This window comes from Phyllostomus hastatus, unplaced genomic scaffold, assembly GCF_019186645.2.
Source record: "Phyllostomus hastatus isolate PE091 unplaced genomic scaffold, TTU_PhHast_1.1 phas_contig_524, whole genome shotgun sequence".
Classification (NCBI taxonomy): Eukaryota; Metazoa; Chordata; class Mammalia; order Chiroptera; family Phyllostomidae; genus Phyllostomus; species Phyllostomus hastatus.
The window spans coordinates 4702659-4729076 of NW_025333900.1; the positions used below are offsets into that span (position 1 = coordinate 4702659).

At 40.5% G+C, this 26418-nt stretch overlaps 1 pseudogene; it reads right to left on the bottom strand.

Moving 5' to 3' along the window:
• LOC123823962 lies at positions 1-25516 on the bottom strand (annotated as a pseudogene).
• Between the last annotated feature and the right edge of the window lie 902 nt (positions 25517-26418).

Sequence of the window (26418 nt, forward strand, 5' to 3'; positions counted from 1 at the left end):
TCATGGCTGTGGGGTGGGGGGGATCCTCCTTTCTGGGAGAGTGATGACAGCGGTGGCGGCAGCAGCATCAAGAGGGCTAGCGTGGAGCTCATCATGTCCTGGCCAGAGTAGGTGGCTGCGAGGTTGGCTGAGCCCAAGCAGTGAGAGCTTGGGCGCAGCGCTTGGAGGCCTGGCGGTGGCGGTGGCTGCGGCTGCGGCTGCGGTGGCGGGGCGGTGACCCGGTGCTCCCGAGTCACTTACTGGTGGCCCCTTCTTGAGGCCGCTGCTGCAGAGCCGGCTGGGGCTCAGAGCCAGGTGGTAGAGGAGCCGCAGGCGGCTGCATCTCGGATGGTGTCCGCGCCGCTGCAGGAGTCCCCACTCTACTAAAGCCACATGGTTCTCTCCTCAGTGGCTGTGATCCTCCCTGCACTGCCACAGCTGCATGGTTCTCCCCCCCAATGGCTGCCACGTCTGGGTTTAAATCCCCGCGCCAATCTTCCTCTGCAGCCCCATTTCTGACTCCTCCCACATGCGACCTCACTTGCCAGAACTCGTATCCTTCCAGCTTTACTGGGCTGCCACCATGAATCTGGGCAGGCGTGGCCCCATGTCATGGAGCCAATATTCTCTGAGCTCCCACGCAGGCACTGTAACTCAGGGGACCTGCCCCCCCAACCTTACATATTGGTGGGGAAGTTACTTCCATTCCCCTGGCTCAGAGCTGGTCACAGCTATTTAACATATCTATGCAACCAGTTAAAGGTTATAGACATGTTAAATGACCACGCCAGAGGGTAGCTGCAAGGCTGTTGCTATGGGAAACAGCTCTCAATGGCCCTGCTCCATTTGTCCCTTCCCCCAACCCACACCTGGGGGTGGGGGTGAGGGCATCTTAAAATCACCTGGACACCTTAAGTTCTGGACTCCATTACAAATCCTTTTGGGGACCCTTTGGCTGCACCCTCCTACACTGGGGTCTGTTCTGTAACATCCACAGTGGGCTTAAAAATACAAATCAGATACTATTACTTGCCTACTTACAATCCTCCAGTGACTTCCTGTTGCACAGGAAAGAAAAACCCCAAAATCCTAATGCTGTTTCAAAAAGCTCTGCATAACTGGCTTCTGCTTGCCTCTCTGAGCTCTTATGTCCGTCCTTGCCTTGCTCACCAAAGTCTCATTACCTTGCTGTGTTTTCATTTTACCCTGTGTGCCAGCTGTTTTCTCTGGAAGTGATGTTGTCTCCTTAGAGTTTTACATGTCCTCTATGTTCTAACAAATTATGGGGAGCTCCTTTTCTGACCATCCAACCTAAAGTAGCCTCCCTATCACTCCCTATCATTGCACTCTATTTTATTTTCATTATAGTCTGTGCTAGCACCTGGAACATGGCCTGGCAGAGAGTAGATTCTCAGGAAGTATTTGTAAAATGAATGTACAAATGAATTACATTGAATTTTTCTTTTGGTGTTGGTCTTTTATGGTTCTTATAAAGTTGTAATGCAAATGATCTCATATGTATAATTAGTTAAGAGCCACCTTGTGAATGTTGTGTTTGTTTTTGTTTTGGTCACAGTTTTATTCCTTCTAAAAAAAAACCGTGTGTAGTGAAGTACAAAATTATGTAGAAAGTGGATGGCTTTCTCTTAACCAGCTGGAGGTATTAGTCATGGTTAAAAAAATAGAAGAAAAGCACTTACCTTCTAAGTAAATCTCACCAAAAGGGCAGGTAAATTGTGAAGGTGCGATCTGACCAAACCCAGGTCTTCCCAGTTTTTAATGTCATAATGCACGTGTGATCCTTCTGAGCTGGACTGAAGGTACCTCCATCTTCCATTTTTACTTGCTACTGCATGGCAAAACTTGTAAAGGAGGGAAAGGATCTGTAGAAAATATGGAAATCCAGGATATACCAGTGTACCTTGGAGATTTGCATCATTAAGCATCCTGATCCCCTGACATTCCCACAGTTGCCCTTGCTATCAGTTTGGACTTTTTCCATTCCTTTATATTTTAATTCATATATTATGTGCAGGCATTGTGCAATACACTGGGGATAGCAATGAACGTGACCGACAAGGTTCCTGCTTTCTGGTAGCATATGATCTTGGTGGGGAGGAGGGTAGTAAGTATACAACAAAATGGAAATATGAGTAACTAGTCAGAGTGACTGAGAAGAGAATAGTTTTTTTTTTTTTAACCCCCACAGAGTGGGCTGGGATGCCCACTCTGATACCCAGCCATGGAGAGGACTCTGGAGAATAGAGAACATCAAGTGCAGACACTTTGGGAATAAACTTGGCTTGTTCAAGAAGCAGAAAGAAGGCTGAGGGGCTGGATCATTGTGAGCATAGCGCATAGTGGGAGATGAGGTCACTCTGAAAAGCTGGGCCCACTCTCATAGGGCCTTATAGGTCCAGTGCAGTTAGGAGTTAAGTGTTTGGGCTTATCCTAAATACAAAAGGAGCTCACTGGAGTTGTTGGTTTTTTGTGTTTTGGGGTTTTTTTGTTGTTGTTGTTACTTTAAATGCTGGAAGTTTCTGTAAAGAATCTGAGCAATACATTTTTCTAATCACCAATTTTTTTTGTTGTTGTATCTCTTCCTCCCTCACAGAATGTGAACCTTTATGTCCTCAAAACCTGGCATGTGGATAGTCAATATATGTTGACTAAATGAAAATGCTATTGAGTATGGAGAAAGACAAGTTTTACAAGTCTGTAAAAATCAGCGTGGCTGTGGCCAGGTGGCTCAGTTTGTTGGAGCATTGTCCCACTCACCAACGTGTTACAGGTTCAATTCCCAGTTCATGTATGTATGAGAGGCAGCTGATCATGTTTCTCTCACATCACTAGTTCTCTTTCTCTCTGCCTCTCCTTTCCTCTCTCTCTAAAATCAATAAACATTTCCTCAGGTGAAGATTAAAAAAATCAGTGTGAAATGCTAATAGCTAATGGGTCAGCAGTGGATGGCAGCCAGAAGGAGGAAAGCAGTCAAGTGAGCTCCTGTGTTATGACCACTGATGCTAATGGGGGACTTCAAAATGCTGTAGTCCAATGTGAGACCCAGGCAATAGGCACTGTTGTAAAGGTGTTTCAGTGACCTCCAGCATGTGTGTTGTATTGTCTTCTCGCTGGATATGATCTTGTCTCCCTACTGGAGAAGAAGGGAAAGGGGTTTGAATATTCCTTTCTCTTTTGGTTAATTAGAAGGTAAACTGAATGTTTGTTCTTCTGCTTGGCTGCTCAGTATCTGAAACTTTCCCATGTTTGGATCTTCCCACTTGTATCAGTGAAAAACAGAAGGTAACTTCTACTATGGAAATTGAAACTCTGGATATTTACTTCCCTAGTCTCCATTGCTAGAGTCAGGTACAAATCATAATATCCACTTGTGAGGCGAAGTTGTGAAGTTGGGAGAACTATGAGAAACTGGCCAGTGTCTGTCATGGTCAGAGGTGGCAGAATGACTGAATTTCTGGAGTAGCAGTGCTAGCGGGGCCAGGGTTCCCTTAGCCTATTGCCTATGTAAGTCATTGTGTCTGCTCTCAGGAGTACTTTTCCTGGCTGCCTCACTGTAAATTTGACTCTTCCTAGGGATTCTGTGAGCCACCTAAAATCCTTTAGTTAAAATTTTTTCTTCTTCAGTCAAACAGAGTGGGTATCTAGTCTTTGTAACTAAGAACTGTGAGTCAGAAATTGGAATGGAGTGGTTGCAGGCTATAGAGCCTTAGAGAAGTATGGGATGTGTGTAGAACGATGAAAGTGGTGTCTGACTTGGTTGGGGTTGAAGGCGATGAAAGTCCAACTGGTGTTATTAAGGTTCTTGTCATGATCGGGGGAAGCAGTTAATCAAATTATCACCTATGTGGACCTAGACTGAATTGCCATTGAAAGCAAAACCTTGAAGAACTGAGAGATCAATGCTATTGAATAATAAAAAGGTCACAGGGAATTCAAGGACTATGGGATGAGAAGGCTTCTTATAATGCTAACTGATAGCTCAAAAAGAGAAAGACATGCTTAAATTGCCAAATTCTCAGTTTCAAGCACATGCTGAAAACCAGACTTCTATTGTCTGTTGAAACAATTTCTTATTGCTTGCCACTGAAGTGTACAGAAAGCCAAATATCCAATGTGCAACTTGATCCTGAATATTTGTCAACTAAAATGAGTTGAATTTATGTCATTAGCTGGTCTCTTAAGAGAAAGTTGGAAAATTAATTGGGGGGAGAGTGGGACTCAAGAATTTCAATGGGAAAATTTAGAGATTCATGTAGGCCATGGTCAGGTATACCGCACTGAACTCTTAAGAAGACTCAATTATCTAATTCAAAAATAGAATGCAGGCATGTGTAATTGTGGAACATGAGCATTTCCTTACACAGTGATGTAATGGACCTTGAATACTAATGTATTCCTGTACGCCTTTCCAAGAGCAAAGCAGTATAAATAGCGTATCAGACTCCATACTCCATGGGGACTACTGAGACTAACAAACTTCTGGAAAACATTCGTTTTGCTTTTTTTTTTTGCACTCCTGTTTGCTGGTTTACAAATAAAATGAAGTTAAAGTTACTTACTAGAAGTCTGAATAATCATTTTCTCACTAGTTTTTGAACCTAGACCAGTCTGCAGTCTCAGCTGGTTTACTCAGGATATTCTGAATCTTGAATCCCTACTTTGTACTCTTTACTATTCACCTTTATCCCTGTGAGTAAGGGACATTGGGAGTTTGTTTTCATTTGCTGGGGTTAGCAATATACTCTTACCATGGTGTCTCATGGTTATGCCAATTATCTGGGTTTGTACTAAATTTAATACACAGAATATGGAGCTAATTCACTATATTAATTGTATCATACTGATAAACTTACTGATAACACAATTCCTAATTGATAGGGAACAGGAAGTAACGTGTAGCCTGGGTGCTTTAGTAAGTCATGTGTGTCAGAAGGTAGAGAATAAATCACATGAAATTATGGGACTTAATATCTTAGTAAAGTTCCAGGTGTGTGTGTAGGGGAAGCAGAGAGTATTTGAATTCATGAAAATAACATGTCTCTCCATTATTGTAGTTTTTAAGTCATCTCAAAAATTTTAGTTTTCACCATAACAGTCTTGCATACAGGCATATCACATTTTAATGCACCTCACTTTATTGTATATTGCAGATACTGTGTTTTTTATGAAGTGAAGGTTTGTGGCAACTCTGTATTGAGCAAGGCTATTGGTGCCATTTTTCCAATAGCATTTAATCATTTCATGTCTCTGTGTCACATTTTGGTAATCTCATACTATTTCAAACTTTGTCATTATTATTATATTTGTTATGGTGACCTGTCATCAGTGATCCTTGATGTTACTATTGTAATTGTTTTGGGGCACTACAGACCATGCCCACATAAGATGGTGAACTTAACTAATAAATGTGTGTGTTCTGACTGTTCCACTGACCAGCCATTTCCCCATCTCCCTGTGCTTGGGCCTCCCTATTCCCTGAGACACAACAACATTGAAACTAGGCTGATCAATAACTCTACAATGTCCTTTAAGTGTTCAAATGAAAGAAAGACTCTCATATCTCTTTCTTTAAAATCAAAAGCTAGAAATGATTAAGTTTAGTGAGGAGGGCATGTCAAAAGCCAAGACAGGCCAGAAGCTAGGCCTCTTGCACCAAACAAGAAGCCAAGTACTGAACACAAAGGAAAAGTTCTTGAAGGAAATTAAAATGGCTATTCTAGTGAATACACGAATAGTAAGAAACAAAAGAGCTTTATTGCTGATATAGAGAACAAAAAGTGACCTGGATAGAACCAGATCAAACCAGCCACAACATTTTCTTAACCAAAGCCTAATCCCGAGCAAGGCCCCAACTCTATTCAATTCTGTGAAGGCTGAGAGAGGTGAGGCAGTGCAGAAGGAACGTTGAAAGCTAGCAGAATTGGTTCATGAGGTTTAAGGAAAGGAACAATTTCCAGAACATAAAAGTGCAAGGTGAAGCAGCAAGTGCTGATGTTGAAGCTGCACCATTTTCCCAAAGAAGCTACACTAAAGAACAGATTTTCAATGTAAATGAAACAGCCTTTTACTCGAAGACTATATCATCTAGAACTTTCATAGCTAGAGAGAAGTCAATGCCTGGCTTCACAATCATCTGTTTTCACATAATCAGACACTGACTAATAAAGCAACTAATTGGAAAACCCCACATTTAGCATGGATGCATAGTGGAAGGCATTTATGAGAAATAAGAGGGAAAACTGGTATAATTACAAAAGTCTATTTCAGACTGCTTAGCCAGATGGTGTGTAGGGATGATAGTTTATACTTAGAAATCACAAACAAGCATATCTACAATAATTTGTTTATATATAGGGCCTGTCCATAAAGTATCCATCCATGTACTATGAAAAATAGAGCTATTTCTTGACGAAGATACAAGATACAAGAAACACTGTACATAGGACAATGATGCCTCATTCTCCTTCAAAGTAGGCACCACAGGACCTCACACAGTTACCCCAGCATCTCTTCCACTATTCAAATCACTGTCAAATCCTTTGTTAGAATCGCCATCAGCTGTCCTGTTGTATTTTTCCTGAATCTCATAGACAGACTGAAATATCTTCCCTTTCAAAGGTGATTTTAGTTTTGGGAAAAAACAAGAAATCTCAGGGCGCCAAATCTGGTTCATTGGTAGTGGTTCAAATCAAGTCATTAGCAACTGCAGCACAATGTTCCTTCTGCTCTGGTAGAAGTTGTGGAATGAATTTTGCCACAGCATGTTTCATGCCAAGATCCTGTGCCAAAATCTTGGACATGGTAGTTTTCGGAATCCCCAGATCAGCTTCTAGTTCTCATACTGTTAGTTGCTAATCTTTGTTGATTGCAGCCAGTACATGTACAACATTTTCAGGTATTCTGTTGTTGCAGGCCTTCCAGAATGTGGATCACTTTCAACAGATTTTTGACTCATTGCATAATCCCTAAAAGCATTCTGAATCATCTGAATAGTTTCCATTTAATACAAAATTTGATGCAGATTTGTTGCTTTACTTGCTCAATCATTCTGAATGTGATAGCCACACAGTACACATGCTCACTCAGTGGCATCTATTGTCCCCACTGACTAGTATAGTGAAGTTGTCATCATTCACACATACACATTCCAGTCCACTCTCCTTGGCTGCCAGGTTACATGGATGTCACACAAACTATTCTAGTTATATTAACAGTGGCTGGACTTTTTCAGGACAGGCCTCATATTGGTGCTGTATTATAATGTATATTATCAGTTGATACATTCAATTCTCTTAGTAGGTAATCAGGTGAGACACAGTCTCATCTACACCCTGTATACCCAGGATTTAGCATAAAGCCTAGCATATATTAAGTGCTCAATAAATGTGTACAGAACAAATGGAAGATAATGTGGAGACAAAGTTGTTAAATTATTTTTGAGTCAGTTTATTTCTAAGATTTTTCTAACATGGATCCACTGACTCCTATGGGATCTATGGGGAGATTTCATGGTACTCACAAACAAGGGGCCCATGAAAAATTTACATCTTTATTTTCACTAACATCTAACAATTTTTTAGCATTTCTTTTAGTTATGAGCTTAGGAAACAATCTCAGTAGTTTTTGGAGTACCTGTTATCAGGGAAAACCTCTGGTCTATATATTTATTTATTTCAAAGAAGGTTTTATTTATTTACTTTTAGAGAGAGGGCAAGGGAGGGAAAAAGAGGGAGAGAAACATCTATGTGGGAGAGAAACATTAATAGGTTGCCTCCCCCACGTGCCCTGATTGGGAACCAAACCCACAATCCAGGCATGTGCCCTGACCAGGGATCAAACTGACAGCCCTTAGCTTTGTGGGACAATGGCCAACCAACTGAACTACACTAGTCAGGGCTCATAGATATTGTTATACCTGTATTGCAGCTATCTCAAAAAATTGTTTATACCCACAGTCATTTCAAAATTTAAGTAGTTATTAGATCTGCTACTAGATCTTGCTATTTAATGTGTTAATAAAATTACTATATAATAAATTTGTTTTTTAAAAAACATTTTGATAACTATTTGAATATGGCTTTCTTTTTAACCTCTCTCTTTTTAAAAAATGTAGAAGCATTATTCTGAGAAGTGTTACGAGACTACCAAAGAGGTAGTCTCAAACAAGGTTAGGAAGCCCTAAGACATTTGTAACCTTGGACTGTGATATTAGACACACCTGGATTCAAATCCCAATGGTGCCTCTTGACAAGCTTTGTCTACTTGGGGTAAGTCAGATTCCTCATTTGTTAAGTGGCGATAATAATATTAACTAACGTCTAGGGATATTACAAAGATTGATATGTTAAGTTTTGGGCCAAATATCTGGTACAGTTAGTGTTAAGCTTTATTGGCATGTGAACTATAAATCACACAAGATAAAAAGCGGAGTGTTTGCAAATGATGGCTTGACAAGCTGGGGTCTTAATTTGAAGACTGGGAAAAAGGACTTGTCTCATGGATAAGTTGACAAAGTAGGCCAAGTCTGCTGAGCCAGTTAAAACAATGGGGTTAAATATTCCTGATATTTGTCTCTACATCTATTGGGAACACGTTAATGAACTAATTAACTACAACAAGGAATTTGCTTCTTTGTAAGAATGCATTCTTTAGGGGCCCTTTTAGGAATCTAAAAATAAGGAGGCACTTTAAGCATGGTCCAATTGTAGTCCAGCCCCAGCACCCACTGCTGATCAGTTGTCTCCTGACACCGGTGGGTCTTCCAGGTGATCTCAGATGGGAGTGATTCACTGGAAATAAACTGACAGAGCAAAACTCGGAGCAATGCAGTGACCAAAGAAAAAGAACTAACAAATCCAGAAAGCTGAGTAATAAATTAGAAAACTTTCAGATTCTGCTAGTAGGCAATTTCAGTGCCTTGCTGTGATGTCCCAGAGCATTTTCACTTGTTCCAGTGCTTTTGGAGGTGCAGTGGGGTGGCAGGAGGGAGGGATTTCTTGCAACACTGCCAGAGATAGGATGTTCTTATTTTATTGACCATTTCATAATTACAGTGACCTAACCTGCTATGATTAAAATGTATTTCTATGATATCTTTCCTTATGTGTTTATATGTTAGACACTTCATATATTCTTCATAATAGTCTAAGGTATAGGTATTATTACCCTACCCTCCTTTTTAACAGGTGAAAAAAATTGAGGCTTAGAGAAGGTGATTAACCTATTTGAAGTCACTCAGATTACAAGAAATAGAGCTAAAATAAAACATTTCACAATATAGACAGGTTGGAAGGATTTGTGGAGCAAATGTTTGTATACTCAAAGTCGGCCTAACTCTTAAGTCTTTTACATTCATATCACCCAACCAGAGATTACTAGATTTACCACTATAGGAATTTAGCCAGGACAAAGCAAAAATCTGAAAATATTTGTAATTCTAGACTAATAGACAAAATCTCATCTTTAAAGTTAATCATCTTTACTCAAATAAGAGGAGCATTCCTTTGTTTTGAAGCTTTTTCTTTCAGTGTTTTTTGGGCTAGAAAATTTGGCCAGAATAATATGTAAGTAAAGTTCTGGTTGGTATTAGGGCTTTCTGTCCCTTTGTGCCTCCAAGATGACCTAAGGAACTGGGGAGTCTAGTTGAAAGGTGCTGTGATAGCTCTCTGGACAGCTGGGAGTCTCCCTACCCACTCCTGAAGAGTTGGGTAAGGGACAGCACAAGGGAGAATCAAGCTCAGTATACAGCTGTCATTCTGTGAAGCAGAGAGTGGGGAGGTATGTGGTGGGGAAAGAATATGAATGAGTGAATGAATGAATAAGCAAGTGAATAAATGAATGAATAGAGGTATCTCTGATCCGTTGTACCCATCTCTGGTACTAAACATTTGTCATATTTACAAAATCACTGACCTTTAAAGCTGGAAGTGTTAGTAGAGATGATACAGTTAAACTTCCTCATCTCACCCCTGAGGAAACAGACCCAACAAAGCTTTCAGTAGCCGTGTAGCTGGCTAATGGCAGAGCTCAGAATCCATCATGCTTCCCACTGTACTGCAATATGATTTCCATCTGTTCAGTCACACATCATTACTTTAGAATGCACTCAATATTGCCAGATACTATCCATAAGGCCAGATTTGAATAAGCTTCATGTCTGCCTTCAAAGGGCATACAACCCAGTGAAAGAATAATGATATACCCATGTATTGAACAACTTCTGGTGCTTCACAGGCATTATTTTTAGTATACTCAACATTTTAAGTTAAGCAGGATTATAGGTTTAGAGAGGTTAGTGGGCACAAGGTTAATGTGTCCAAAGCTACTCTATTGGTAAGGTTTAGATTTGAACTCATGTCTGTTTGACTGTAAATACTATGCTTGTTCTGCTATGTAACACTGCCTCCTTAATATTAACAAATGTGGGATAGAAGCATATATATTATTCTTTTACCATGTGGACTCAGATATTGGTATGGTTTCCAGAAGATTAAGAAGTTATTATTCTGGCACCATTCTTACTGGAGAAGAGACCAAGGGAAAGACAGAATTAAGTAATGAAGAACTTAAGATTTTCTTCCTAAAAAGGATTTAAAACAGATGAAAGGAAGATATATAGCATATTAAAAGGTAAAACAAATACTTAAATAATGAAGGAAATTCAACAAAGGAACAATAAAGTTGGAAATGAGGAGCCAGAGGTAAAATATATACAGAAAATGCCATGGGATTAAAGACATCTACTAGCCGGGATCCAAAAAGTGAACTGTACTTTTACAAAATAGTTCTGAGGAGGAACATGCTGATCTGTCCTTATACATAGCTTGTTGGTTAATACTAAAAAATAGAAGTAGCATTGAGACAATGAAAAGCTATTAGTTTCATGCTCTGTATTCAAAGAGTTTTTAAGGATTCAACTTGCTTAGACCCCTGTTACACAGAGAGATTCAATTAAGTAGCTTAGATACTGTCCTTAACTATGAAGTAAACTTTGCCTACTACGGGACAATATAGTTTTATTTGAGAGCAATAGATTTCTTAGGTGAAGCCCAGTATCCAGAATTTACATGTGTGAGGCATTATTTGAGTTAACTGTATGTCAAATACAGAGCATTTTAGCTGGGCATCAAAGAAGCAGGAGGGGCTTAAGGAAGAACATTCCAGGCAAGGATGAGAATGGTAGATTCAAAGGTTTGGATTCAGATAAATGGGAGTTTTAGATCCATTTTGGCTAGTGGTTTAGTTATTTCACATGTCCGAGTATGTTTCCTCATTCACAAAATGAGGGTAATATCTAATTCATACAATTTTTGTGAGGATTAAATAATGCAATAAAATAAAATGTCTGCAATTCATTCTGGCTGGTGTAGTTCAGTGGGTTGAGCACAGGCTGTGAACCAAAGGGTCACCAGTTCGATTCCCTGTCAGGGCACATGCCGGGGTTGCAGGCCAGGTCCCCAGTGAGGGGCGTGGGAGAGACAACCACACATTGATGTTTCTCTCCCTCTCTTACTCCCTCCCTTTCCTTCTCTCTAAAAATAAATAAATAAAATCTTTAAAAAATGTCTGCAATTCAATGCCATTGACAATTTTTGTGAATGAGGTAAAAATTATAGATTTCCTTCCTTAGCAATTAGCTTATTTTTACTCCAATTTCATCCCTGTGGTCTCTTTACCACAGAGTCTAGTGAGAATCTTTCTTAGAGATCATAGAGTAGCATCTAATGATGACGAAGAAGACAGAATTCCATGATGATGTCCTGTCCATTGTCCAGTAATAGCACTGCTATATGTCACAGATAGGTTCCCCAGAGTTTAGTGTGCAGAATGTAACCAGGAACTCCCCTTGGGATCTGTATTTGTGAAAGGAAGCAGGTGTAGGCTGAGGGAGAAGCTGACTGCAATGCAGGCCTCAGAGCAGCCTCAGCCTACTGGGGGTGCTAGAGCTAGAATGGCCCTTCAGAATCGCCCCAAATTGGGCTGAGAAGGCCTGGCCCTCATACTCCTGTATCAATCAGTGAAGGCACGTGGGAAAGGAAGCGACCTTAGTCAAGGGGGTTCTCCACAGCTGAGGACTCCCTGACTTCCTTCATGGAAGGGAGTCTGGGCAGCACACCACTGTCTATATACCCCTGCACCTTGTGAGGATGAGCTCTTTCTCTGGTGGCTTTCCTGACTTTCTGGACTCAGATTGTTAACATTATCAAGTTCCTTCTGATTCTTTTGATAGCAGTTCCTGGGGAAGATTGAGAGAGATTTGCAAGGAAGATATACAATGGTAGCCAAGGGAGAGGGAATTATCTATGTTCTCCATTAAAGAGCAACTCCCAGTTCTGAGTGAATTAATCAGGGGAGAAGGACAGAATGCAGAAATGCAGACAGGCTTCACACAACCCTGTCAAAAGAACTGGAGGAAAGGTTAAAGTTGACTAATAGGGGGAAATATGTGAGAAGCACACACTGAGAGATTTGAAGTCCATCAAGTTCCATAGGCATGACCATATCCTATCATCCTTAAGATTATGAAAGAAAATGAGGGGATAATTTGGTACATTATAGCTTAGTAATTCAGGGTCCAGCTTCAAATATAGAAATAGGGGCCTAAATGGCAGAATGCAAACAAACCACAGCACCTTCTTGCAAACTAAACTAAACTAAACTAAACTAAATTAAAATGGTTAAAAAGGGGGCGGTAGGTTCTTTAAACTCTCCCTTAGAAAGGAAACAAAAGTTTAGTATCTGGTGACATTACTGATAAAGGGTACCTATTCTCTTTGTCTCAAATCAAGTAAGGAGGCCAAGAATTGTCCAAAGAACTATAGTCTTCCATGAAACTCATCTCCTTATATAACATAAAGAAGGAAATAGAACTCTCCTTGGGGTATTATAGATGAGGAAAAAGTGAATGTGATTTTCCAGAGAGGTTACTAAATAACATTTTAGTGATGCCAAGAGACCTATTATAGAAAGGATGGGTGGTTCCCATCTAGTAAAATGAGACATGGTCATCAAATCTGCTTTGCCAAGAATTTATTTAAATCTCCATTTCAAGGCTAAGGAATCTATAATTGACCAGAACAAAGAAAAAGAACTAATTTAACTAAATTTAAACTACCTATGGAATAAAATACTATGAAATAGTTTGTATAAGAACTTGTTTATTTTGTCTTTTGAAGGTCATTTGTGGACAACAAGTCTACCTAATACAGCAGCTTGGTATTTGTACCTTGTAGAGAAAATTCAAAGAGAGCTGAGGAAGATAACAATAGAGTAAGACTTGCCAACTAAATAAAATGGCACCTGTCAAAACATCAATTTGTGTGAAATAGCAAAAGGACATCTAATATAGTGAGCCTGTCTAGAAACGTCTAAATAATGGTGCTTTTCTCAGCAACTTCTATGCTTAGATTTACACTTGAAATACGTATGTCTAGAAACTCAGGAGAGATGAGGGTTGAGTTAGAGCTGCCACTAATGCTTCTCGTGTTTGAGCTCCAGTTCATGACACACTAATTGCACTTATTTCAAGTGCTGCCTTCATGTTATCCTGAACAGATAGGACAGAAAAGAGAGGCATACACCCTGCTTTGTAAGCCCCTTGTAATTATGGGTTTTTATCACAAGCAAAGAAAGGTCATAACATTGATCTCATTTAGAAGCGCAATGGAGTCTCAAAGTCTTTGAGAATGAAAAGTGTTCCACAGTATGGTAGAGGATTTCTGTGTAGAAAATTATCAAAGACATTATTGTAATGTTTCCATCCCCAAATGCATAGAAGTTTCTGAAAAAAGAACATAATCCAGCTAGACTTCCAAGAAAGTTGGTGTTATCTGTGCTGCCATAGGTTTGCAGATTTCACTTAGCCAAATAGAAAGACATTAAATTACAGAATAATACTAGCCCAGGGCTGGAACAGTGCCACCGTATGCCAGATATGGGACAAATTGGATCAAACTGAATGATGCAAGGGGAAACACACCTTCCCTTTCAAGAGAAGGATGTAGTGTTGTGAAAAGTGAAGTGAATCCCAGAAATCTCACTGGTTGAGGATTCCAAATTTGTAAGGATGAGGATGAGAGGCATGTGTAGATTTGAGAAAATGACACATAATCCTTCACTTTCTTCTACTTTTTCAACATAGAAATTCCTTTTAAATGAAATGCTGAGAGATGGTTTTATCTCAGTTTTACATCACACTTTATGATGGACATCCCAGCTATTTCCCTTTGAGAAATTTATTAAGCTAATCACATTGCAGTGTTCAAGAGATTTTTCTGCTCATGTCTTTGTATTTCTTTCCCACATTTTTTATTCTATTACATTCACTTTGGTTTCTTTAGACCATTTGAAATAATCACCCCTCCCCCTTAGGTTAGGGATTTAATAATGTGATAAAATAATTATAGGAGTACTTGAATTTTCACTGAGAGAATGAAGGTAGACAAGTCTGTAACACAAACATGCACACACACACTTCCTGCCATATCAAAGTGGCAGTTGTTAGCTGTTGAGTCTGCCAGCATTGTCAACACCTGACTCCCTTTCAACTGTGCATATGCAGCAAAAACTCCCTCACACATTTCCAGGGGAGGCCCCCAGACTCTTGTATTATTGTGTTACTTCTAGCTCCTCTGCTGTGTGCACTCCAGAACATGACAGCTGCTTTCTCCATGGAATAAATATATGGGCAGTGAAAGGTCTAAGAAGACCTTTACAAAGAGGGGGAAGTTGCATTCAGAGACTAATGACCATTTAGAGAGCCATTTTCAGGAAAATAACACAAGCAGTATGCATTACTGCTAAATAAACTCGAAGACCTTCAGTGAGACTGAAACAGGCTGACCTTGACATTTCTTCTGACTTATTCTTTTTTTTTCTATAACAGCTATTTCATGCTTCAGTTTTGATGAAATGCAAAGGTTTAGGAGAAAAACTAACCCCTCCAAAACCATGAGTCCAGAAGCATGAGCAGTGAATTGCTGCCTCTGAGATGGATGCCACTCCCCTGCTTCAGTCCTCTGGACACACAGCATAGTTTCTTATTCAAAAGCACACCATAGGACTTCTGGCCAAGATAGAGGCATAGGTAGATAAACTTTGCCTCCTCGCACAAACAAAAGGACAACAACAAATTTTAAAACAAAAAACAACCAGAACTGCCAGAAAATCAAACTGTATGGAAGTCTGACAACCAAGGAGCTAAAGAAGAAACATTCATCCAGACTGGTAGGAGGGATGGAGACCAGCAGCCAGGCTGGAAAGGGCATGTGGCAAGACAGCGGCTGGAGGACCAGGCAGGTGAGGCAACAGCTGGCAGTCCCACATTTACGTGCAGATAAACTGGGAGGAACAACTGGGGAGTGAGACAGATCAAGCAACCAAGGGTTGTAACATAGGAAAAGAAAACCTCAAAACTCTGGCTGTAACCTAAATGCCTATCAGTAAATGAATGGATCAAAAAACTATGGTACATTTATATGATGGAATTCTATGCAGCAGAAAGAAAGAAGGAGCTCCTACCCTTTGTGACAACATGGATGGAACTGGAGAGCATTATGCTAAGTGAAATAAGCCAAGTGGTGAAAGACAAATTCCACATGATCTCACCTATAAGTGGAACCTAATAAAAAACCAAAATATAACCAGAGACATTGGAATTAAGAACAAACTGACAGTATCCAGAGGGGAAGTGGTGGGGTATAGTGGGGGGGAAGGCGGAAGGGTTTTCAGGAACATCTATGAAGGACACATAGACAAAACCAAAGGGAGGTAGGATCAAAAGTGGAAAGTTGGGATGACTGGGGTGGGAGGGGGAAAGTGGAGACAACTGTACTTGAACAACAACAACAAAAAGTGAAAAAACAAACCTCTGGCTGTAAAACCGTTGGGGATTGCAGCAGTGGGAGAAACTGCCAGCCTCACAGGAGAGTTTGTTGGAGAGACCCACAGGGTCCTAGAATGTACACAAACTCACCTACCTGGGGATCAGCACCAGAAGGGCCCGATTTGCTTGTGGGTAGTGGGGGAAGTGACTGAAAGCTGGCTGAGAGCCAAGCAAGCAGCGTTATTCTCTCTCTGACACCTCACTCAATATAGCACCACAATGCTGCCACATGGGTTGCCCTGCCCTGATGAATATCTAAGGCTCTGCCCCTTATGATGTAATAGGTTCACTGAGACAAAGAAATATGGCCCAAATGAAAGAACAGATCAAAACTCCAGAAAAACAACTAAGCAACTAAGAGATAGCCAACCTATCAGATGCACAGTTCAAAACACTGGTAATCAGGATCCTCACAGATATGATTGAGTATGGTCCTGAAATAGAGGAAGAAGTGAAGGCTATGCAAAGCAAAATAAAGAAAAATATATAGAGAAACAACAGTGAAGGGAAGAAAATGGACTCAAACCAGCAGCATGGACCAGAAGGAAGAAATAAACATTCAACTGGAACAGAATGAAGAAACAAGAATTCAGAAAAATGAGGAGAGGTTTAGGAACCTCTGGGACAACTTTAAACGTTCCAATATCCAAATCATAGGGGTGCCAGAAGGAGAAGAGGAACAACAAGAAATTGAATACTTATTTGAACAAATAATGGAGAACTCCCCCATTCTGGCAAAGGAAATAGACTTTCAGGAAGTCCAGGAAGCCTAGAGAGTCCCAAAGAAGTTGGACCCAAGGAAGCACATACCAAGGCACATCATAATTACATTACCCAAGATTAAAGATAAGGAGGGAATCTTAAAAGCAACAAGAGAAAAGGAGACAGTTACCTACAAAGGAGTTCCCATTAGACCATCAGCTAATTTCTCAAAAGAAACCTTGCAGGCAAGAAGGGGCTGGAAAGAAGTATTTAAAGTCATGAATGGCAAGGACCTACATCCAAGATGACTCTACCCAGCAAAGCTTTCATTTAGAATGGAAAGGCAGACAAAGTGCTTCCCAGACAAGGTCAAGTTAAAGGAGTTCATCATCACCAAGACATTCCCTTTTTATATGGAATGTTAAAGGGACTTACCTAAGAAAAAGATGAAGATAAAAACTATGAAAAGTAAAATGACAACAAACTCACAAGTATCAACAACTGATTTAAAAACAAAAACAAAAACAAAAACTAGAAAACAGAACAGGAACATAATCACAGAAATGGAGATCACATGGAGAGTTATCAGTAGGGAGGTGGAAGAGGGAGAATGGGGGAACAGTTACAGAGAATAAGAAGCATAAGTGGTAGGTACAAAATAGACAGGGGGAAGTTAAGGGTAGTGTGGGAGATGGAGAAGCCAAAGAACTTACATGTATGAGCCATGAATATGAACTGAAGTGGGGTAAATGCTGGTGGGAGAGGGGTGGAGGGTGGAGGGGAAGAAAGGGCAGAAAGACAATGGGACAACTGTAATAGCATAATCAATAAAATATACTTTTTAAAAAAGCACACCATAAAGATTCTCTATACCTACCACTAGAATTATAGGCACATGGATCTTAGAGTGGGACATGCCTTTAAATAATCAACTATTATAGTCATTTGCAGGGGAAGCATTTCTTAAATTAGTAGAATGTCACTGGCAAAACAGATAGAGGTGGAGAGACTTGGGCCTCCTTAACTTTTTTTTTTAACATTTTATTTATTTATTTTTTTTTAGAGAGAGGAGAATGGAGGGAGAAAGAGAGGGAGAGGAACACTGACCATTTGCCTCTTACCCACATGTTCCCAACTGAAGATCTGGCTCACAACCCAGTTGTGTTGTGCCCTGAATGGGTAATTGAACCAGTGACCTTTTGGTTTGCAGTCTGGTGTTCATTCCACTAAGCCATACCAGCCAGGGTCCTGCTTGATTTTTAGGGATCCTTTATAAGCTCCATGGAACTCCTTGGTGGAATTAGCTTGAGACTCAGTCTTAATCAGAGTCTCATCTTGGTGGTTTCTAAGACACGGCTGTGGTTCACAGAGGTATTTTTTGGGGTGGTTCTCCCAGTGCCTCACTGGGGCAGAAAGCAGTGCCATTGTGATTAAAGAATATTACAGAATGAATATTACTCATTTCCAATACTTCAAAAACAGATCTTTGCATAAAGACATGAATGTCAAACTCCTCTTAAAAACTCAGAAGATGAGGAGAGACTGCATAATCCCCTCACAGCCACAGAGAAGCGAGGCTCAGTTGCTGCTGGTCACTGGTGCCTTTCACCGGATGATGGGACTTGTTTTGGTAACCTGTCTGCAACATCTGGGTTTGTGGTCTCTGTGATCGTGGATCTGGTCTGTCTCATTTTACAGCTGAGGCCAAAAGAACAACCAGGCTGGGAAGTGGTGATGGCAGGATGAAAACTGGGATGTCCTAAACTCAGGTTTGACATTTGTTTTTCTAGTACACATCAACATTTCTCAAACTGGAGTCTGGGGTCTGTACTTGACTGACATTTGAGAAATTCCTTGCTACACCCAGCTACCCATGTAGTCTGAAGTTTCACCAGCATAAATATGTTCAGTTGTTTCTACTTTGCTCTCTGTCTTGGACAAGCAGGCTTCTGTTATTATGGTACACTTCACAAGAATGCAATCTGGGACATTCTGTTTGCCAGATATGTCCCCGGACACATAACAAATACTCACAGAAAAGCCTTTGTAAGCAATGAGTGGTTCTGATTCCTCCAAATCACCCTCACAAAAGGATCTACAGTTTGGAAGAAAAGGGTTGCAGGAGGAGTCCTTCGCAACAGCACTGCCTTCTTCCCCAGCGAGGCCAGGGCAAGAGCATTGTTATCCTCAGTTTCTAACAATGACTTTAATATATTAATTACACTTGGAAGTAGCTCAGTGTAGTGGTGAGTAGGATTGGCTGCCAGATGGCCTCCATTTACTATTAGTATAAAGATACTTAAGGTCTCTGTGCCTGAGTATAGTCATCTGTAAAATGGGAATAATAATACTAATAATAACCCTGTCAGTTTATTATGAGAATTCAGGGAGACAAGTACCTGAAACTCAGTGCCTAGCCCATAATGAATACTGAGAAATGTTTGCTTTTATTAGCACAGCAGGTTTAGGGTTTATAAACAATTCTCATTTCCTTCTATTTCTTCCATGTAACAGAGCTGTGAGATAAACAGGAGGAACTGAATCCATTTTAACAGACTGGGAATCTGGAGAGATTAAGTCAGTTATCCATGGTTATATAGAAAGGAGAAAGCCAGTACGTAAATCTAGTTCTCTGTCTCAAGATCCTCTGTTGTTTCTACCACCCACAATGCCTGTGAAAGCCTTCAAGTGGAAGGAATAATTTTGAAGGACTATTCTGAAGGTTAGATGTCAACAGTGTTCTTATGTGATGGGAGCAAATCAGTTAAAGGTTAGGACTTCCAAGAGAAGTAGCAGAAGCAGGTAACAAAACATAAGATTTATATAGAGAAATGAAAAGCTACAGCTCACTGAGGAAATTTTTAATTTGAAATTAAAAATACCTTGGAATGAAATGGTGCTTAAATGACAGGCAGTTCTCAGGTTGTAGCAGCAGCTTCACTGTGGTACTCAAAGGGGTCTTCAGGGCACTCTGGTGAATATCTGACCTTGCCTTGCTTCTCTCATGGGGTGATCTGAATGCAGTGAAGGTGCAGGGCAGGGGCTGAAAGTGGAAGGAGAAGAGACCATTCACTCCTGGGAAGAAATTTATGAAGGAAAATGCCTGTGAAAGAAAACAGGGAGGAAGCCTGGAGAGGCTTGGAAAGCCATCAGACCATAGTGCAAGTGTGACCCCAGGGAAGGAAGAAATGAAGTTTGGATAGAAGCAACTTAGATCGCAATGCAATTCTAAGGAAAGTTTGGCAAAGCTTACTGTGGGAAGAGTGCCATATGTCCCACAGACAGGCCTGCCTCAGTGTCCCTACCATATTCTAGTGGCCATAGGAGAAACCCTGGGGAGCATGGAGCTGGGGCCCTGGTCAGTTGCTCTGCTGCAGTAGAATATTGGAGGGCCCATTCTCATGGCTGCTACACTGCCTTGTTCTCTTTTCTCACTCGGTCAAGACTGTTCCTCTTTTGGAGTGTGAAAAGTACCTAGATGAGGGCCGGTCATCTTTTTACTGGTACTTCATTTGTCCAATGACTGATTTCTGTTCATTTAGGACAAAGTTTGCCAGGACTAGATGGCAGGGGATACATGGGACTTGAAGGCAGGGTCTGGGTGTCTAAATGTAGGAAGATGGAGTTGTTGCTTGACCATATCATGGGTCTACTCTTAGCACATGTCATAAAAGTGTTTGGCTGAGTATTAAACAGTCCTGATTCCTAGGACTTATTACACATTTCTTAAGAAAAACAAACAAACAAACAAACAAGCAAACAGAACCAGTGTAGTGTTTGGCTGTAAAGAGGGAAGTCAGCCTGGGTTCTGCTAGAGATAGAGATTTGGAAAATATAGGTTGAAGCATTTTCTGAAGTCTTTTATTCCTATTCTCATGAGAAATAAAATGTAAGCATCTGTAAGAAATGGATGTAATGAAATGGAAATAATTTTTGCCTAGGCAAAGAAAAGTAGAGGGTTGTTAGATTGTTAACTCCTGGAAACCAAGGGTCGTTTTTCTGAAGCTGTGTGAGAGCTAGTGGGAATCTGTATAGAAAAGGACTTGACTGGTTTTTGGTGATGAGTCTATTGAATTTTGGGGTGCATAACAACACAAAGTGAAACAAATTTATATTGTTAAGTGGGGGCAGGGGTGAGTGGAATGAGACCCAACCTTACCACAACCTGTTATTTCTATCTGGTGTTTATGTCACAGGTGGGCACAGGTAATCAGGTTTTTGATGATCACAAACAATGAATTGAATGGAACACACAGAGAGTTTATGGCAGAAAGAGAGCAGGTTCATTAAGGGATAGTAGACTCCACAGAACATTGGAACCAGTCAATTCCAAGCACAGACTGACCTCCAGTGGCTAGAGGGATACTACTCTTCTTTTATTTATTTTGAATTTTTTAAAGATTTTATTTATTTATTTTTAGAGAGGGGAAGGATGGGAAAAAGAGAGGGAGAGAAACATTGATGTGTGAGAGATACATTGATTGGCTGCCTCTCACCCACCCCCAACTGGGGACATGGCCCACAATCCAGGCATGTGCTCTGACTGGGAATCAAACTGGTGACCTTTTGGTTCACAGGCTGGTGCTTAATCCACTGAGCCATACCATTTGGTGGGATGATATTCTTATAGGGTGGATATTTCCTGGCTAGTTTTGGTGGTTTTTTATTGTGTGTGTACAAGTGGTCACATTACTTTTAAGTTACTACTCATTCAGTCTCCCATGATTTTTCTTGATTGCCTATTGGGTAGAGGGTGTCCTACAATTCTAATTTATTATAATGTTATTATAATGAAGTAGGGGTCATGTAGCATTTTCTGCCTAGATGTAGTCATGATTCACCATGATTCAGCACTTTTTCAGAAAGTGGGGTCAACCAGTTTTAGAACAGGGTCTCTGTCCTGTATTGATGTCCTTTGTCCTGGGGCACCTCTGGAGTTTACTCACTCCTGATTATCTCCTGCCTCATTTATAGCAAACAAACTCCACTTTGGCAATAAGTATAAATTGCACTTTTGCAATTCTTTCTCTGTAATGCTCACCAGAGATCTTCTGATCAAGCATAGAGTCCTCATCACGAGTACTCATCAATGCAAAGAATGGAGTATAAGTTGTTCTGCTTACCTCAGTTCTCAACTTCCTGAACTTTGGATCAAATTATGGACTTTTAATGAGGATTTATATAATTTTCTCATTGAAAGTACTAAAAGCATAATTGCTGGATCACTGAAGCCTGCATTGATGTCTAATAAGTATTCAAAAACAATCATCAAGAAATAATCTCTTTTCCAGTACCTGCCTAACAGTAAAAACAGGCAAATTGTCTTTGTCTCTAGTTAAACCAGGGCAATGGGAACAGCAATTCTTTCTGATTCAAATTCCCTAGAGACCATTCCTTTTGCAAGTTTACAGATGAATAAACCTCACATGCTAATTAGGACCCATGGACCTTTTTAATCAGCTCACAAGGAACTGAAAAGCAACCCTCTATTAGTAGTTTCTGGCAAGGGCACTAACTATCTTGAAAGAACCTGTTTTCTCTTAATTTAGGGCTGTCTCCTGGGTTTAGTGATATTTGTGGGAGCTGGGTAAACAGTCTGTTCTGACACATTGCCATAGCTGGCAGCTTCATGCCAGGATCCTCACCAGATATGAAGACTGGGAATTGAAATCAGTAACATCTTCCAGGAAGCCCTGCACTGGTCCAGCAGCATCAGGGATGCAGGATGCACTGGGAAACATCCTGGGAGCCTTGACTTTGGATTACTTAGAAAACAAGCCCTTATGTCTTTCTCCCTGATACTGAAATCTGTCTATTGAGCTTCATCTTTCATAACCAGGTCCATTAATTTTGCCTATAAAAAGTCTCTTATAGCTGCCTCTCTCTCTCCATTTTAATTCCCCACTGAGGGTTTATATTATGTTAGTTTGTACTGGTAAAGCCATACCACCTGGCAAATAGCTGCTGGTGGCTGCTTCCCCACACCAATGCCAGCCTTTTTGCCACTGGCCTGGGACTGAGCACAGCAAGGACTAACATGTGGCTGTTGGAAGCTTCAGGACTATTAGATAATCTGCTCTGCCTAGGTCTTTACCACTTGTGGTGAGCTGAAAAATGGCTCCCCAAGATATTAGGCCTGTGATAGATAGCTTACTTAAAAGGTAGACCTACTTCTAAATATTACCTTAAATGGCAAAGGATATTATCACAGTAATCTTGAGATAGGGAGATTATGTTGGATTATCGGGGTAGGCACTAAATGCAATAACATGTATCCCTATAAATAGGAGGCAGAAGGAGATTTGACAGGTGACACAGAAAGGAGGTAATGGGAAGACAATGAAGAGAGATCTGAAGATTTGGCCTTGGCATTTGGAGTGATGTAGCTACAAGCCAAAGCATGCTGGAGCCACCAGAAGCTGAAAGAGGCAGGAATGGATCCTGCCCTAAAGCCTCTGGAGGGAGTATGACTCTGCTGACACCTCGATCTGAGCCTTATAGCTTTCAGAACTGTGAAACAGTACATTACTATTGTTTTAAGCCACACAGTTTGTGGTATTGTTACAGCAGCTTTAGGAAATGAAATGCATACACCACCTTTTATCTGGATCACATCAGTCTCACAACTTTCTTCTTGGAGTCCAGTCATGCCTCTCTAATCCACCCTTCACACTTAATTTTCCTGAACTATTTTGCATGGTTTTTAAAACTTTCTATAATCGTGCTCTCTGTCACCACCAGAGCTTTAGTTACCATTAGTAATAATAGTAATAGCAATGTTCTCTCTGATGAGTGTGTTTTTGTGCTGAACACTTTATAGAAAGTATCAGCCCTGGCTGCTGTGGCTCAGTGGATTGAGCTCCAGCCTGCGAACCAAAGGGTTGCCCATTTGATCCCTAGTCAGGGCACGTGCTTGGGCCAGATGCCGAGTTGGGGGAGTGCAAGAGGCAACTGACTGATGTTTCTCTTTCTTTCTCCCTCCTTCTCCCCCTCTCTAAAAATAAATAAATAAATAAATAAATATAAAGAAAGTATCATGACATCCTTGCAGTGACACACCGAGGAGGCATTAGCATTCTTAGTTAATAGATGAGAAAACTGAGGCCCACAGAAGTTAAACAGCTGCCCATGTGAGTGGCAGCACTGCGTGCATGTTCAGCTCTCAGTCACCTGCTTTGGTGTTCAGTACATGCCCCTATCCCAGGACACTGGCCTAGCTGCCTGAGAGCCTTGTCTCTCATCTGTTTGTCTAAAAAGTCAACATCCTTTCAGACTCAGTGTATGTACCACTAAAAATAAACAACCAAAAATATACAAATTTTAAAAATCATTCTGTGAATACTATTTTGAAATGTTTTGGCTCAAAAATAGCCCTTCTCTGAGGTTTTCAAGTTGTCCCATGTATGTTGATTACCTCTGTAAATGGACTTTATTTTATTTTATTATCATTATATATTTTTTTACATTTACAGTGGTATTATTGGTTACCAAAGTGGAGAGAAAAATGATATTTTACAATTGTGAGAATCGGCAAATGTTCTTATTAAGGCAGTAAAATTTCTTTTCATCTCAAACACCTTATAACTCTGGAATGCCCAGCGTGACGAATATGTATCAGCACAAAGTGTTTCCTCAGTTCTCACACGTCCTTCATTTTCTGATTTGCTGGTGCACTGGGAGTAGGAAGTTGGTCATAGACATTTTGCCCTCCCTCCCTGGTCTGACTAAAACGTGAAGCAATCACAACTACTGTCAGGCCAGCTAGAGTCTGTGTGCATCCACTGAAGCAGCTGGCTGAGGACCGACTTCAACACGATCCAGAGCTGACAGAAATCCTGTATTATGTGTTTCCTCAGTAACATGCATGCCTTCTCTATTGGTCAGCTTCCCTACATGCAGGGGTTCCTGTAACCCCTGGAGCCAGGGTAGGGTAAATGCCAATTGGTAGATCAAATGCCAGGGTATATGACTGTTTCATAACCTTCTGAGTACCAGGTCTGCCTATGTCTCTCATGGAAAAACACTGGATATAATTCTTTAAAATCAATTGGTCAGGAGGGTCCACATCTCTCAGACCAATATACATGATACTTGGGAAAGAGCTACAAGATTTGACTCAGAAAAATCCTCAGCGCTGTGGTACCTGGTTCTGTACTTCTCTGAGGAGAAATAAAACTGGCTTTCCATGGAGATTTCCGGATGAAGTGGTGAGGGCATCAACCTAGATCACACAAAGGTCTAGGCAGTGGCGGGCATGGACACTAATGGTACCAATTGCCAGGCTGTGGTCTCCTCCCACTGTGACACAGCTGTAGCCACCCAACACTGCTCTACTAACTACCTCAGCCAGTTTGTGGTTGGTGAGGTCCCCTGAGCGAAGAAGCGCTATCAGGTTGTTGTAGAGATCATCTTTGGGGACTGGAGTGCAGCTCAAATCTCCAAAGTCCTTTAGGCAGCAGCCCAAATTGGAGGGTCTTTTCTTATCTAGCCAGCTTCTCTAACAGCAGCAGGGTCATATTCCACTTGTTTTCTTTTCTGTCCCTGTGAGAATGGAGCTCTGATGAGAGCTACAGAGTGGACGGACTTTTTCAGAATGAAAGGCACTTGTATCCCGAAGAGATGCAAGAAGCTGCTTCCTCTATGGATTATAAACCTAGAAGACAGAGGTTATGTTTCATACTATTTCTGCATACTGCAGAGAATATGATTGGGCACGTGGAACTCACACAGTATAAACACCTTAATTTACCAAAAAAGGTTACTCAAGCAACAAATATTTATAAAGTGGGAGTGGCTTCTCTGACCTCTTATTTAACAATGAACTGGGTTTGAGGACTGGGCAAACTTGACAGAACACTTCACTACTCTTTAGTTTGGAATGAGCCTGTGAACTTAGAGAAAAGATGTGGCTACTTACTTGTGGCTAAACATGGGTTGATCCTTTGAGCCTCACTTTTCCAACTATATAGATGAAAAAGTGTGTGCTTGCTTATCTTATTAATTCTTTCAACTCTCTCAGGCTTGTGTGAAAATCAAGTGAGATAATGTCCAAATGATGTAACACACTCAATCAGCCCCTACAAAGTAAGCTCTATTATCATTTCTTTCTAACCTTGCTGCCCTGTGTGAAATGTGCTCTGAATATGCTTAAAATTTGTCCCTCTTCATTGATGTCATTCACTTCTTGGTAACATTAAGATTATAGGCTCTAAATTGTTAGGGTTTATATTAGTTTTAAATAATATGTAACTCCTCCTAGAACTTTAACCATATGTACAATTTTTAAACTTAGTTGTAGTGTTTACTGTTAGTCCTTAGCCCCCTCAAACCATGACGTCCTTATTCAAACTTTTGAATTCTTTACTTTGTGAATATCTCAAGTAGCTGTTTTAGGAAATACAGGGTGTGATAAATCTTCGACTTGTTTAATATCTGAAATTTAAAATGTCTTTTACCTTGAGGTTGACAGGTAAAATACATTGCACCCAGTTATATTTGAATATCAGATAGACAATGAATGTGTTTTAGTATAAGTATGTAATAGTTGGACATATTTATATTAAAAACATATTCATTGTTTATCTGAAATTTAAATTTAACTGAGTGCCTGATATCTCTTTTTATTTGCTAAATCTGGCAATTCTATTTTATACACAACTGTTTAACTGAGTATAGCATTCTTGAGTTATAGGCTTTTCCTCTCAAAACTCTGGGAATGATGTCCTGTTATTTTCCAGCCATCACTGTAGAGTCCATTTTTCCTCCTCTTTGGGCAAACTTTCCTCCCCCCTGCCTCATTCTGAATGACTACAGGGAATTTTCTTTATTTTCAT